At 36.4% G+C, this 14,736-nt stretch overlaps 1 protein-coding gene across 3 annotated transcripts in view; it reads left to right on the top strand.

Moving 5' to 3' along the window:
* Positions 1-14,736, top strand: part of SGCG (sarcoglycan gamma) — a 101,877-nt gene that overhangs the window by 15,581 nt on the left and 71,560 nt on the right. The window contains exon 1 of one of the 3 annotated variants that reach the window (XM_027884278.1): positions 9,550-9,559. The exons of the other annotated variants lie outside the window; for them this stretch is intronic. The gene's annotated coding sequence lies outside the window, so the exon portion shown is untranslated. Of the gene's footprint in view, positions 1-9,549; positions 9,560-14,736 lie in introns of those variants that run through there. 3 annotated transcript variants of the gene reach the window in all.

Below are 14,736 nucleotides of genomic sequence, written 5' to 3'. Positions count from 1 at the left end.
CTCTTTGCCTGGTTTGCTTTCATCAAGTGTTAGTCCTCACTGCACAGGATATTGGTTGAGAAAATTGAACTTGTTTATCCTACTGAGATGAGATCAGGTTTGGGTCTAGAGCCTAGGATATCTGACATCTGCTCTTCTATTTTCTGGGCACTGTTCCCTATTGAATAGAAGAACGATACTTCTCTTTAAAGTGTCCCAAGCTTCAGCTCATACCTGAAGAATGACCACAACCTAAGTTTATCAAATCTAAGTCTTTTCACAACCACTCGTAGAAAATGTAACTCTGCAAATGATCCAGATTGAAAATAACGAAGCTTACAGGGGATATGTTCAAGGGGAGTTCCCATTTGTCTCGGAGCAGTAGATAAGGTCTGTTTGTATGGCTTTCCCTGCATAATGTTTATAACCGGCAATTGTAGCGCATAGCTCTCTAAAGAGATTTGTAGACGGCCAAGGAAGATTTGTGGATTCCTTGACTGGTTCTATCAGCTGAATGTACACTGTATAGGTAGCACTTGTTGTAATGATATGCATACCTTCTCTCATAGACAGGATAACGTTCTTTGGCATTCCTGAGACGTCATCTGTATTAGTCTTAGAATGACAGTCTACACTGTGATGCATGCCACTTGTGCCCTGCTCACTACTAGAGGTGACAGCTATTCTTTGATAAGAGAAGTCCATACAGGGACAACAGTGCAGTCTTGAACTCTTACAGATAGAAATTAATTATGACTTTGCTCACAATATAAAAAGGAGGACTCAGGGAGGTGTTTGGGATACCAGTATCTCCAGTGCTATATTTATGAGAAATTTTCAAAATATCACAGGTCCACTTGCCCAGAAGTCTGTCTTTGACAGTGGCTTACAACAAGTGTCTAGGTCAGGGAACAGCTGGCTTTTAGTGATATTCCCTGGAATATTCTCCTACATTCTTCACATATTTCAAGAGCCAGATGCCATGCCTTTGTATGTGAGTTTTGGACTGAGATTTGTCTTCCAGGAATTTATCCACCTTCCTTTTTCAATCTGGTTAAATTTTTTCATATGGACTGTCTAGAGGCATCATTGCATTTGATCTGCTTACTCTTTGCCTTGAAATAATGGTGTACTATGGTATCTTTTCAGTAGTTTCGTGTTCCAGGAAGTCCCCGCGTGAACAGTGAAGGATGTCAGGCCCAGTCTTTTTCTTCCTCCTTGCCCTGGGCCTGGCATTTGGTCAAAGCATCATCCTTAGGGTCAGCAAATTTTCTACCATCCCCTGGAAGTTAAACTGTAATTCAGTCTGAAGTAATTTGCCAAGTATCTTCCTTGCCAAGTCTGAAATGTAATCAGTCGGTGGAGGTAATGGTATCAAATGTTTCAGTCATAAGTAGCTGGACTCTTGTTTCCCAGGCTTGACATCTTGGAGCACACACGGCAAAAAAAAACAATGCTGCAGCTTTCAGGGTGGCTATCTAGACTGGAGTCATTCCATCACAGATCACATATATTAATAAGATAACTTGGACATTGCTTTGACTAGGACTGCATGCCAGCTGATGGTAAATGACCATCTATGTTCCTGAAAGTGATGGCAGAAGCCAGTTTTAGGTGGTTGGGGGATGGGTGAGGGAGGGGTGGGCTTTTCGTTGTTGTTTTGTTTTCTGAAACTCTGCAGTGAAGGAAGAAAAGAGAAGGAAAGAATGGTTTCTGTCTGCTGCCCAGGAAGTCCTGGTCTAACAGCCATTTGTGTTTTTGTAGCCTACCGTGAATAAATCAAAAAGTTGTGCTGTTTTAGATGTCTTATGGAAAACAAATTAGGCCCTTGAGATCAGCAGTAGAGTGCTATTCCTCTTTGCTAAACAGGAAAGTCCTTCACCCTGTCCTAGAATAACAGCTGTGTCAGCAGTGTGAACTGCTGACTTACCAGTCAGTGAACTGCTGAACTTACCAGTCCCTGGACCAGATCATGCCTCGTGAGGGGACTGACTCTGGGAGAGTTCCGAGGGTGTAGAGTTGTTAGTAGGTGTTTCTTGAGATTTTGTGGCTGACATTCCGCCAGCTTACATGCATTTCCCTCTCGTCCTTCATTATTTTCTCTTGCATATTCCTGTATTGTGTAAATATGTGAAAAGGTAGCAGTGCTCAGGACTTCACATCTGTGAGTATAAAATACTGTCTCATTTGCCTGACTATGCATAATTAACAGATGTAATATAGTAGACAATTAGTGATGTAAGATAAGTAATGTATTCTTGCATCCAAGGATCACAAAAGTAATTAAAATAAATAAAAAGACATATGAAAAATTCTTTATATTTTTACACAGTTTAAACAGCTGGAGGAAGACACATAATCCCATAACCTGTTAAATGGTGGACTTAACTACCCCAGTATCTGCTAGCCACAAGGCAGAAGGTGTACAAGTCAGAGAGGTACTGATGTGATTACTAAAATGAAAACAGTATCTCACTAAATAGTCCAGAACGGCCATCTTATCCAGGAGTTACTGCTTTTCCCACCATTTTGGATTAGTCCCAGTAGGCAGATAAGCATCCTACAGCTGCTTGGTCCCATTCCCCAGTGGAAAGAGAATCAGAACAGTGAAAGTGGGAAAACCTGTAAATTGAGATGAACACAGTTTAATAGGTAAAGCAAAAGCTGTGTGTGCAAGCAAAGCAAAATAAGGAATTATTCACTACTTCACCTTGGCAGGTGGATGTTTAGTCATTTCCGTGAAAGCAGGACTTCATCATATATTATGGTTGCTTGAGGAGACAAATGCCACAACTCCAAGTGCCCTGCCATTTTCTCCCTCTTTCCCCAAACTTATTCGTGAACACAGCATCATATAGTATGTGATATTCTTTTGGCCGGTTGGTATCGGCTGCCCTGGTGGTGTCCTGTCTGAATTTTTGTGTACCACCAGCCCATTCACTGGTGAGCTAGTGTGAAAAACAGAGAAGGCCATGATACTGTTCAGCAAGAGCTGAAAAGCTTACCAAACCACTGTTTTCGTCTCAGATCCAAAGCATAGCACCATATGAGCTGCTGTGAAGAAGGTTACTTCTATCCCAGGCAGAAACAGTACACCCACTTATCATCAACCCACCTTGGCCAGCTATTTGTGTATGAACATTTTATCTGTGTATGTCTTTGGCTATTCTGTGCTGTGAGCCTAATCTCTTTCCACCTGTGAAGTTCTATAAAGACATAGACTATCACAGGCTGCAACAAAGATAGGCTGTTAATGTCTTTTCTGTGTTGCATCATTTTCTCTCTGTTCTTTTTCCATCATTTTTTGAAGCAGAATATATCAGTTTTTGCAAAATTTGAGCTTTATTTGCTGAGTTACATGGTTTCAGGATAGCAGGTCTAGTTTGATATTTTTCTGTATTCCCTATGTTTACAACCTCGTGCATTTAGGACCTCTTTCGTGAGCTATAGTAGCCTTCTAAAGCAGAAAAGGAGTGAGCAAAGTGATTCCATAGGTACATTTTTTTAAACAACTGCTTAAATTTTTCCACCTATTGGAAGTCTCCTGTCCGACTGAAACTTGGTTAAGAATAGTTACTAATTCCAATACACTGAGAATATCAGCAGAACTGATAAAAAAGTTTCTGAACTTCTAGAATGGCTATTGTTAATTTCATTCACAATTTTCAGTACCTAGTTTATTACTGCAGATGCATGCAGGACTGATGCTGCATTTGTTTGACAGAGCAGATTTCCTCAGAGTTTTAAAATCTGCTTCCACTTACTGAGTGGGGAAAAGCTTTGTGAGCTTGTTCACATTGTGAGTGTATATCTAGAGGATACCTAAAAGGAAGAAATGGAGAGAGCTCCTCTACATGCATGTATTGCTTACACGGATATTCAGTCTTTCTTTACCTCTCCTAAAGGATTCCTTCTTGTAGGAGACATGGGTTTAGAAGGAATTAAGAATACAATGACAATCAATGCCTTTTTTTTTCCCCCTTTTTTTTTCTTGTGCTTAAGTCATTATGCATACATTAATATCTAATTACAATAGAAGTTATTTCAATTCTATGGAACTTTGTTTGGTATAGCACAGTCTTGTACCTTTCTGTGAACTGTAAGCTGCTTCTTCTTAAAGACTTTTCTCTTTGTCTTTTAGTGTCCTATGTAAACCCGAACTAAGTTCCTCTCATTTGACTTAGAAACATCTGATTAGTTTCTAACACTTTAAAAGTAATCTTCCCATCAAAATTTGACAGTTTTCAACCTTCATTTTAATACTGCTATAATTTTGATAGTTGTATTTTAATTCTCAGAAAATTGGGTGCTAAACTAAAAGCTTCTTTGTCAGTCTTTAGCATTGTTGCTTGTAATTTTGGTCCTTTGATGCTTGTGAAAGCTTTAGATGCAGTTTTTGACATTGATTTTGTTGTTATTGTACCCCAAGAAGTAAAAATGAGATGAATTCTTAAGTTTTCACAGTATGTGTCATGAAGGCATGAAAAGAACCAGTAAAGAAAATTATTGTATACTTCTGACTTGGGATATGGTTAGATATTTTTGCTTTCAAATTTTAGATCAGTTTAAATTTCATTCTAGATGTATGACATTATGTGTCCCTGCACATGGAAAAGTACATCAATAAAAATTATCTTGGTATTTGTAGGTTACTCAGATTTCCAGAAAGCTTTCAAGAGATTCGCTAGCCAGAAATTAAGGAAACTAAGCAGCCATGGCACAAGTAGTAGGGTACTGAAAGAATGAACAGGTGTCTAAAACTTAAAAAACAGAGAGTAGGAATATTTACTAAATTTTTGCAGTGGAGAAACATTGGAGATCTGCAACAGTCTATGCTGAGATCTGTTAACACAGACCTTGCACAATGCATATGTCATATATTATCATAGAAAAGACCTATAAAAAGGACTGTGCAGGGACTTGAAAGTCTGATACTTGAAAAGAAATAGGAAATAGGAGGGAAAGTCCCTCAGAATTTTTCCTTGATGCTTTCTTTATTGCATCAGAATACTATTAAAATTAATCTAAGATTAACCTCTTGTTCTCTGTTGGCCTTATGCTTCTCAAGCTAGCTCTGTATTGTTACATACTCAGCATCAAAAAGGATGTGTAAGCCTTGCATGTGTAAGCCTTACAAAAAGTGTCCCAAACTCTTCATTTCCACAGTGGGAAGTGGGTTCTGTTGTTTCAGTGTAGGAACTTGTGACATATATCATCATATGATACCAGCTCATGACAGGAGAGTTGGAACTAGATGATCTCTAAGATAATTTCCAACTCAAACCAACCCAATCTATGATTTTACTGGTACCTGAGCGACCTCAGTAGCCGTGTTCTTTAACATCTCACCTCAGACATCTTGCTGTAAAGTCATAAATCCAGCACTGCACCACTTTCAAAGTCTACAGATGCTGTTGTACTGGAACTTTTCAATGCACCACTGTTTACTTGGTGGTTGAGTAGTGCATACCATCAGCTGTTGTCAGAATACTTATGTGAGTCCATCAAAGAAAAGGGTTTCTAGTCGATGTATATGTTAGAAAAGGCAAGTATTTTCTATGTATGTCTCTGCATCCAAGGAACTGACTGAAGGTGGCAGCAGTACAAAAATGGCAGTGAGTGTGTTGTATCTCATGCAGTGTTAGTGGAGCAGTTCTCCTCTGGACATTGCAAGGGAAAACTTAGTTCTTTCGTGATTGGGATGAACATGTCCTTTGTTAAAAAGCCCATGTTAAAAAAAATCACAAAAGTGAATTATCTGAGGCAGGAGCACCATTACCAGTCAGGAGAATTTCCCCCCTTGTTTTTGAAGCTGCAATCATGAACAGGAGCTTCAAAACAGCAGCTAAGCAAGAATATCAGTATAAATAGGTAATTGGTGATATAACAGCCCTCTAGTTGAGAAGCTGTGGAAGATGTTGGATGATGGTAAAAAAAAAAAAAAAAGTTAGAGATAAGTTCAGTTTCTCTGCCTAGCTCCAGTGTGCTGTGTTTATGAATGCTGATAGGAGAATTCCCATATGTAGTGCTGAATTAGTTTCACAGACAGGAGCTTGATGAAAAGAGTGTTTATTTTTGTGGCTTGAATTAAATCCTGTGGTAAAAGGCTGTAAAATCATCTACTTTAGTGACAGATGCAGGGTAAATAGTGAATATTTTAGGTTTATGCTACACTTGTTGCATATTTTTGTAAATTAGTTGAAGCAGTTTAAAAGTGAGTATGATATGAGGAAATTTTATCTCAAATGGAGTTCAATAGCTACTTGCCAAATTGAATTTTAACATGGATAGTAAAATACAGACAGTGGAAGATAATACACTATTTACAATTTGGGAAACTTCAGTTAACCTTTTGATGTTTTGGGAATACAAAGTATAAGGTTGGGGATTACTTTTAACTTTAATTCATAAGAAATTGGCACACCATGAGCTATAATATGTGTCCATCTGTTTGTCTTGCTACTTTTTAGCTCATCTTTCTCATTGTGTCCTTTGCCCTCCTCTGGATCTATTCCCTGAGCCTACACGGAAATAGTAGTTGACTTAGCATGGCATTTCCAGTAAGAACATCTGAAAAAATTATTTTAAGGTAGTTATGTTTTTCATAGAGGAATATGAGTAAACATGTCAATTTTGCTGGTTACTAAGCACAGAAGTGGAACTATGAATCTGTCTTTGCTTGTTACATTTAATTTCTTAATATGCCATTTAAAAATGTGTATAGCCCAAAATATTTTCTATTAATTGAGGAGGAGGGGTTAATTCTAAAAGGGGGTATAACAATCATACTACAACTAAATATGAATTAGGTTGATACGTTTTCTCTATATTTTGGTAAGCCGTAAAATAATTAACAAATGCAAATTACCTGCTTATCTATACTGCTACAAGAAGAAGATTTAAAGTGGAGCCATTTGACAATGTACAGACCATATATAAATCATTGCTCCAAATACTGGCAATTGCTTGAAAGGAAAGCAAGCTACCTAAGGTATGGGCTTACTTTATGAGTATACTACAAGTACAAATAGTACAAAACAAAGCCCACTGATGTAATCATTGAAATGATGGTGTAACTTTTTGAAGATTGTCTTGCTAAATATGGACCAAACAGATAATTAAATGGACTGCAGTCATGCGAAAATTTAAATTTATGCCTACAGTTAGGTTTGTCAGTGATCCCGCTGCAGTCTAGGTAGTAAAAAAGTATATAGTCTAATTCATGTATGTATCACTGCAAGACTGGCTTGAGAAACCAATTTTGTCATGGTGAGTAATTTGGAATGTAACAAGTAAAGCTTTCTAATTAACTTTAAAATTATTTAATTAATCTGTGAATGTTAAAACTGATTAAAATTTAAGGGGTATGATCTATGGGGTTTTATCTGGCTTAGACTATGAAGTCCCAATATGCAATATGGATAGACAGACTTCTTTGTGTTATTTAGAAAAATCTCACAGAAAGCTTCAGGTTTTAGAGGGCATTCACATTGATTAGATATGTTAGATTTGTTTCATACTTTTTATTGAAGCAAAGGGTATATAGCCTAACTAATCAGAATTTGATTGAATAATTCTTTAAATATGTATCTTTCTGTATCACAATACCTACATATATTGCCTAATGCAGATCATTTCATATTGATCTGTGTCTGTCTGAGTAAATATATAGATGTACTATATAGATCCTTATATGATTTGTCCATTCTAAGCCTTGTTTTGAAGATTAGCAGAACATGTACCCAAGACTGCCCATATAGTTATCTCAGATTATTTGAACATGACTGAAGAAACACCATCACCATCACCAATTTCATTAGGAGAATGCACCTGGTATTTGCCAGAGAAGCAGTGACTGGCAATGAGAGCTATATAAATCTATTCTCTTGCAGTGAAAGACAAGGGAAGGCTACAAGATCCTTGCAGTACAGGAGGATATAAAATGCTACTTGAGCAAAGAGATACAATTTAATGTAGAAGAATCACTTTTTATCTATTGACCTCTTCTATAGAGGTTACTCCATATGATTAAATGGGTATACTAATTTCCTGTATCATCTTGGGGAACGTGTTTCTGGTAAATGTTCAGTGTGTACAGATTTGTTTCTCATGGAGGTAGTCTGTGAGTCAAATTAAAGACAACTCTCCTTAACCTTTAACTTCCACTTTAAGCATCAAGAGCAGAAGTGGTTTGTGCCTATAGCAGATTGGCTACTAAACCAGCAGCACCAAAATGCTCATTCTTTGTTCAGAGTCTGTCTCTTGTGTCAGTGAGATTTCCTCCATTAGTTGATCTCAAAATAAGGTCAGACTTCCCTGCAGTACTTTACCAGCTGCTCTTGTCCTGGTCTCTCAATATATGGCCTCTACCTGAAGCATCATTACAATCTGCGCCAAGGATTGAACAAATTCCCCAGCAGCAGTCCTAGCACGTTTTCATTCAACTCCTTCCAAACAGTTTCTGAATGTGTAACCTGAATGTGAGTCATTGTCTTCATTTTTCACAGTCACTTGGCTATCCATATCACTGCAGGAAGAGTGTTCCTATGTGCTGTCGGATGCTGAATATCACAAATGCAACACTGCGTTTCTGTCTTCCCTGACTCCCCAGCCTTCACCTAACAACATACTCAGGGACCTTGTAATGAAAATTAGCATGGCTGGAGGCAACTTCTCTTCTAGTCTCAGGTGGCAAAGTGACAATCCCTCCTTGACTCAGATTTAAAAATTTAAGGAGAACACAAATATCTAAAAATATTGCCTCTCTTCCTGTATCATTAGGAGAAAATCTGAATATAGTATTCCTCAGCTATTTTAGTAGCAAACAGAAATGTCATCTTTTCTGTTTGCTCAGTCCTGTGTCAAGCAGTGAAGATCTGTGGGCAATTTTAGGAGATATCTATTTGTATTTTCACATGGACCCAGGTATGTTTTGGACTATATATCTGTTTTTAAAATGCAGCTTCATTATTTTTTTCTTCTTTTGGGGCTATTATGTAGAAGACAGCCAAGGAGTATTAAATTGTATAAGAAATAAGAGCTACTAGCTCTTGATAGTAAACTGATATGTCCTTGATTTAAGAAAAAGTTTACAATCCAAGCACATCAGGCACAGTTAATCAGGAAAGAGAAGTACATTGTCTACTAGAGCTTGTTTGAGAATATAAAAATTAAATGGTCTGGTACTGATGGTTTTATCAAGCCCAGAATCAAATTTTAAGGTTCCTATGAGACAGGTAAAAATCACTTAATTATAAAGTTAAAGAGAAGGAGCCCGAAAGATACATGCACATTCTGAAAATCTGAAAGACTTAGCACTCACTGCCTGTATGTTGCTGGTCATCCTTTAAGGCCTTTTCCAATTAATATTCCAGGAAATATCAAGGTTACTTCCTTAGAAAATGGTACATATGGTACAGATAGCTGTAAGTCATGGTTAAACTGGTTATGCAGGTAATTATACTGTGAATAAAGTGTCCTTTTTTTTTTTGTACAGTAGTGGACCGGATCAACACACTTTTAGACTAATTTTGTTGCTTATCTTCTGGATTAACAAACCTTAAGAGTAGATCAGAGTTCTGTCAGACACCTTTATCTTAGGAAATGCTCAATGAAATTCTGGATTTTTTTTCCTATTGAAGGGGCTAATCTGTGCCTTGGCTTTGTGTTTATCACTGCAACCATTTTCTAACAGTTGATGGACTGGGTTTTTGGACTGCACAACTGAAAATGAGGCAGCCTTCTTAGCCTGTGTAGTTATCCGGACAGTAAATGAGATGATCAAACCAAGTAGGATGCAGCTGTTGTCACTTCAGCTGATGCAAAGTGAGGAGTAAAGATGTAGTAAAATGTTTTGACTAAGTAACAAGGAAAAAGATTTCAACCATAATATTTGGTTATAGTTAAGAGGAACATGTTTCCTACTAGTCAATTACTTTGACTAGTCAATTAGTTTGACTAGTAATTATGAAACTATTACAAATCACAAGTTCGCTAGAGGAGAAACTTGAGCATTTGTTGATGTTTCTTACTGAGATCAAACTAATTGTCTCCTGTTTTGTGCGATGAGAGCAGCTGAGTAGAGCCTGCTTCATTTTGGTTTCCATTTCTGTACTTGGCTTTTCTTTGTTGGTTTTTTTCTTTCAAAATACCCTGTCAGAATGGGATGCCAAATTATAATAAACATTGCTCCAGATAGCACTCCGGAAAGAATGTTAGGTGTGCTTTTATTTCTTGTTTAAACTAATTCAACTATTTATTTTGCAAGTATATTCCAACTTTGGTTAATAAGGTGGGATGTCGCATTCTTACAGGCTGCCAAAATTTATCCATTTATATCTTTTAATTTTAAGTCAACACTTACAGTATTTTTACTCTGCTTGATGAGGTTGCCCATTTCTCAGCCTCAAGGATAACCATTCAAAATACTACATAGTTACACTATTCCCATAGTTAATTTACACATTTCAATCAAACAAGATTATGGTTTATTCCCTGGTTGATTATAGTTTCTTCTATATTAAAAGGGCTATACTTAAAATTTCCTTGCTTGTACCAGATGGCAAGTTCCTAATTAAATTCACTTCTCATGTTTCTAATTTTTCTGCTTGCATTTTGGCAAAGCTAAAATCTCAGTAGGGCCAACAGATTGTTGGTGTATATTAACAACATTAATAATTGTTATTTTTACAGTCTTTGTTGTGGATGGTAGCTCAAAGAAATCTCATAGATCAAGAGCTGTGACTTAACGTTTGGTACTAAGGCTCTGCTTCAATACAGTTCAAAACTTCAAACCATATTCTTAAAAATTATTTTCTCTACACTTCTACTGTTGCTCTTTAAAAGCTGTTTGATTTTTTTCCACAGTAGGAGCAGAAATTGCTATTTTATTATGGTGATTGTTGAAAAAAATTGCTTGTTCTTTTTCTGCTTCCTTTCCATTGGCCTTCTTTTTGTCTTCCTAAAACATCAGAAGAGGTAAAACCCCCTGAGATCTCAGCTAAATGCTGAGCTTCCATTTTCTACCTGGTGAGGACAATCATCTTGGTCCAGAAAAATGACTCTGGATTAAGTACTTCAGCCTGGCATTCTTAAATATGGTTCAGTACAGATTCCTCTTGAAGTGATCATGGGAAATCATGAATTCAATTTTGTTTTTTTAATGTAACTGTGTTTTGTTAACCAAAGAGTGCCCAGGCCTTCAAGGTAAGGAATTATTTCTGTGAACTGTTTTGCTGGGTACAGGTCTAAACTGATTATTAGCAATTTAGAAGCGAAGGACTGGGACTCAGAGTTCCAGAGTGAAAAATGGAAACACTACAAAATGCTGTATACTTTTAGTTTCCAGAATAATAGCTACTGTTGCTGTAGTTTAGGCTGCTTTACTCTATAGCACTAAAAATGCTTTTTATTGTGCCTTTTCTCACCCTCCACCCCATTTCTGGCATTTTGAAATGCTAAGGCTTTTTTTTCCCTGGCATTCTTTTAGTGAGTCATAGGGTGTAGTATGATTTTGATTGCAAAATTAAGAGTAATCTACTTCAGAACAGTTTTACAATGGCAACTTGTAAAAGGAAAAATCATTAATCATTCAGTGTTTTATAGCATGGTTTTAAAGGAGAAGTAAAATGCTTTGGAACCATGGCTTTTTCTGGCTACTAGAAAAAAAAAACACACAAAATAATCAGTATTGGATAAAAGCTTTTCCTACACTGTCTGCCAATCATTAATTTATTCAATAACAGTGAAAATATGTCCGTGAAATATACATGACAGTGAAAATGCATAATTTGGCAATAATGTGGTGTATACTATGCAAATTGTTGAAGAAAAGTCCTTACTTTCGTCCATTAGCCAATTCATCATACTGCATATGATGCTCATGTAAACATAGGTGGGTATGACCTAACCTGGGGACTTTTTGTTCTTCTTAGTTGCTGTGTTCCATTTATAAGAGTGACTGTGTCAGGTAAGACCTCAGAAGGAAGCAGAAAAGATTGTCATTCCTTAGGAACATTTAAAAATACTTTAAAAAAGACAATTTCAGAAACCACAAATTTACCAAGGTGTAAAAAAAGCAGAAAGAAACACAGTGAGGGAGCCTGCAGCTCCAGAGGAACAGTTAAGAGAAGAAATTGCAAAGGCTACAGAGCTGCAAGTCAGGTTTCACAAGTGATAATATGGAAACCTCCTTGATTCTGAAGGGAACTTCAGAGTTTTCTGCAACTCATAAAATTGCAGGGGACAGACATCAGAGAAATGGCCAGGAAATTACTTGTTCATAAGGTTTCTTCTATTTATATTCTAACTGCCTGATCCCGTGTTCTCTATTTTAAAAAAGAAAAATTCTATTCTATAATGTAATCTGATTTACTTTGAGGAGCCCACTGTAAAGGAAAGGTTTAAGCAGATCTACTTTAAAGTTTTGTTTTATATGTGTAAATATAAGAGAGTTATCTATAAATCAATCATGTAAACTCATGTAACTTTTTTATACAGCTGAAGCCTTCATTACACCTAATTCCCTTTTACACTGAATATTTATCAAAACATGTGAACAGAAGCAATCATGTAAAATGAAAACAATTACAACTTCTTTTTGTTTGGATTATTACTAAATAAAGTTTAGAATATACGTTCATGTAAAATGAAAACAATTACAACTTCTTTTTGACTTGATGATTACAAAAAAAAATTTAGGATATAGCTTCTTGTTTTGCTCTCTCATTGATTTATACCTAATCCTCATTTCACTTGGATCAAGATTTAATTAGGTAAATGACCAGAATTTCCATATTAGCTAAAACATACTTTTGGGTTAACTCCTTCTTCAATTTTATTTATTTTCTTCGGGGTTTTCAGCTTTTAAATTTTAGTTCATTTTTTTATGAGTTATTTCTGATATTTTGTTGCACAGGTTCAGCTCACGAAACTAAAGAAGGTCTCTTTAGGTCTCATAACAAATTCTTAAGTATGTAATCATTTATTTATACTAGCTAAACAACCAGTCTTAACTCATTCTCTGTCTTTGAGCATACATGTTGTTCTGTAGTATGACCATCCCATGGGAACTTTTTCCACTTGTTTAACAGTGAAGAAGCACCATATTAATACTGTATCGTTTTCCTAAATATTTAACTAGTGTTCCATCTTTTTATCACTGTTATTGATTACTGAAGTTTTAAGAAAATTAAACTAATGCAAGTTCCTATTATAGAAATAACTTAATAGTCACTTGCTCCAAATATAAAATTACAATCCACTAAATTCTGGGCATTGAGTGTCTCAGGACGTGAGCTCTGGGTTCTGTTGTAGTGCCACTTCTATTCTTCTAAATCTTCTGAAACAGGAAACCTTTTTCTTCTTCTTTCAGAAACCTTTTCTTTCTTTTTTTTTTTTTTTTTCTGGGAAGGTGCATGGTGGTACTGATTAAAAAAACTATTCTCACTAATGAAGGAGACACTGAATAACTGGATTTACACTGAGTTTTAGATGCTTTTATATGCTTCTGTTTCAAATGCAGGTTAGATACACCTGCTTTATTATCTGATAATAAATATATGCTATGTTACCGAAAAATAACATTTAATGATAAAATGAAACTGCAGGCCTTTATGTCTCTTGATCACTGGTATTTCTGCTCTGTCAGTGAATAGGGAAGGAAGCAAGAAAAATAAAAAAAGATAAAAGAAATAGGAAGAAAGCAAAAGAGAGTGGTAAACTCATCGTATTCTTTAGGGTTTGTATGTGTACAGGTTCTACATGGAGGGACAGTCAATCAGTTTTCTGCCTTATACAACCATCTGTGCTGGGTGACAGCTGTATGTTTCACTTAAAGGCCCCAGAGTTCAGATATCCCAAGGCAGAAGGCTAGACTATCCTACTGTGGATGTTTACTGGGGGTTTGGGGTTTTGCTTTTGTTTTTAGTAAAGGGCAGATGATGTAAGAGGAAATGTTATCACCAAAGAACATGAAACGTTCTCTGTTCATTGTCAATGCTTTTGACATCTGTTGTAGAAGTGATTTGACATAGTGTATGAAATAGACCTGTGAATACACTATTGTACCTGTCACAGAGTGCTTGCAGATGGAGCTGTGAGTAGGTGCACAATGAATCATATCCTAAAATAAAAATCCGAGTCCACAAAACAGTGAACTTTTGAAAAAGTGCTTTGCTCCACTTTCTGGTCCGGTATATTAGAGAGTTTCATATAAACCGAAGTATACATTTCTTGTTTTCTTCCTGAAAAAAATTAACTTCCTTGAGCCACAGTATTTAAATTTTGTGCTTAGAAGAATGCTTAAATTATACCAACAATACAACAAGACAAATTCATTCCAAATCTGCTTTGATATTTAATATTTGATGGTTTTATTTCCTTCCTAATATTAAGCCAGGCAACATTTGCTGCTCAGTACAAGGTCCCTCCATTGTGTCTTCCAGTCTGCACAAGCTGTAGACTCTGGATTAGTATTTGCTCCCTCAACTGGACTCTTTGAAAGGATCTACAAAAACGAGCTTGCTTGTTTACTCTTAGAAAAGAAATTTATCCCATCTTACCTCTGTTCCAAGGCACCTGTCAGGCTCATCTTTGCACAGAATACAGCAGAGAGCACAGAGTACTCATGCTCTTTTCTACTTGTTGCTTCACACCTTAAAGATTCTTGTAATCTTTAAGGATTCATGCAGAATTAAACCCACAGAAATTACATCATTTTTAATCAGATTATGTGAAGATGCAATCCAAGCAGAAGAT

The sequence above is a fragment of the Empidonax traillii genome, unplaced genomic scaffold (assembly GCF_003031625.1).
Source record: "Empidonax traillii isolate 1590-97213 ecotype Southwest subspecies unplaced genomic scaffold, ASM303162v1 scaffold9:size3134949, whole genome shotgun sequence".
Taxonomy (NCBI): Eukaryota; Metazoa; Chordata; class Aves; order Passeriformes; family Tyrannidae; genus Empidonax; species Empidonax traillii.
This window is presented reverse-complemented; position numbering and strand designations above follow the sequence as displayed.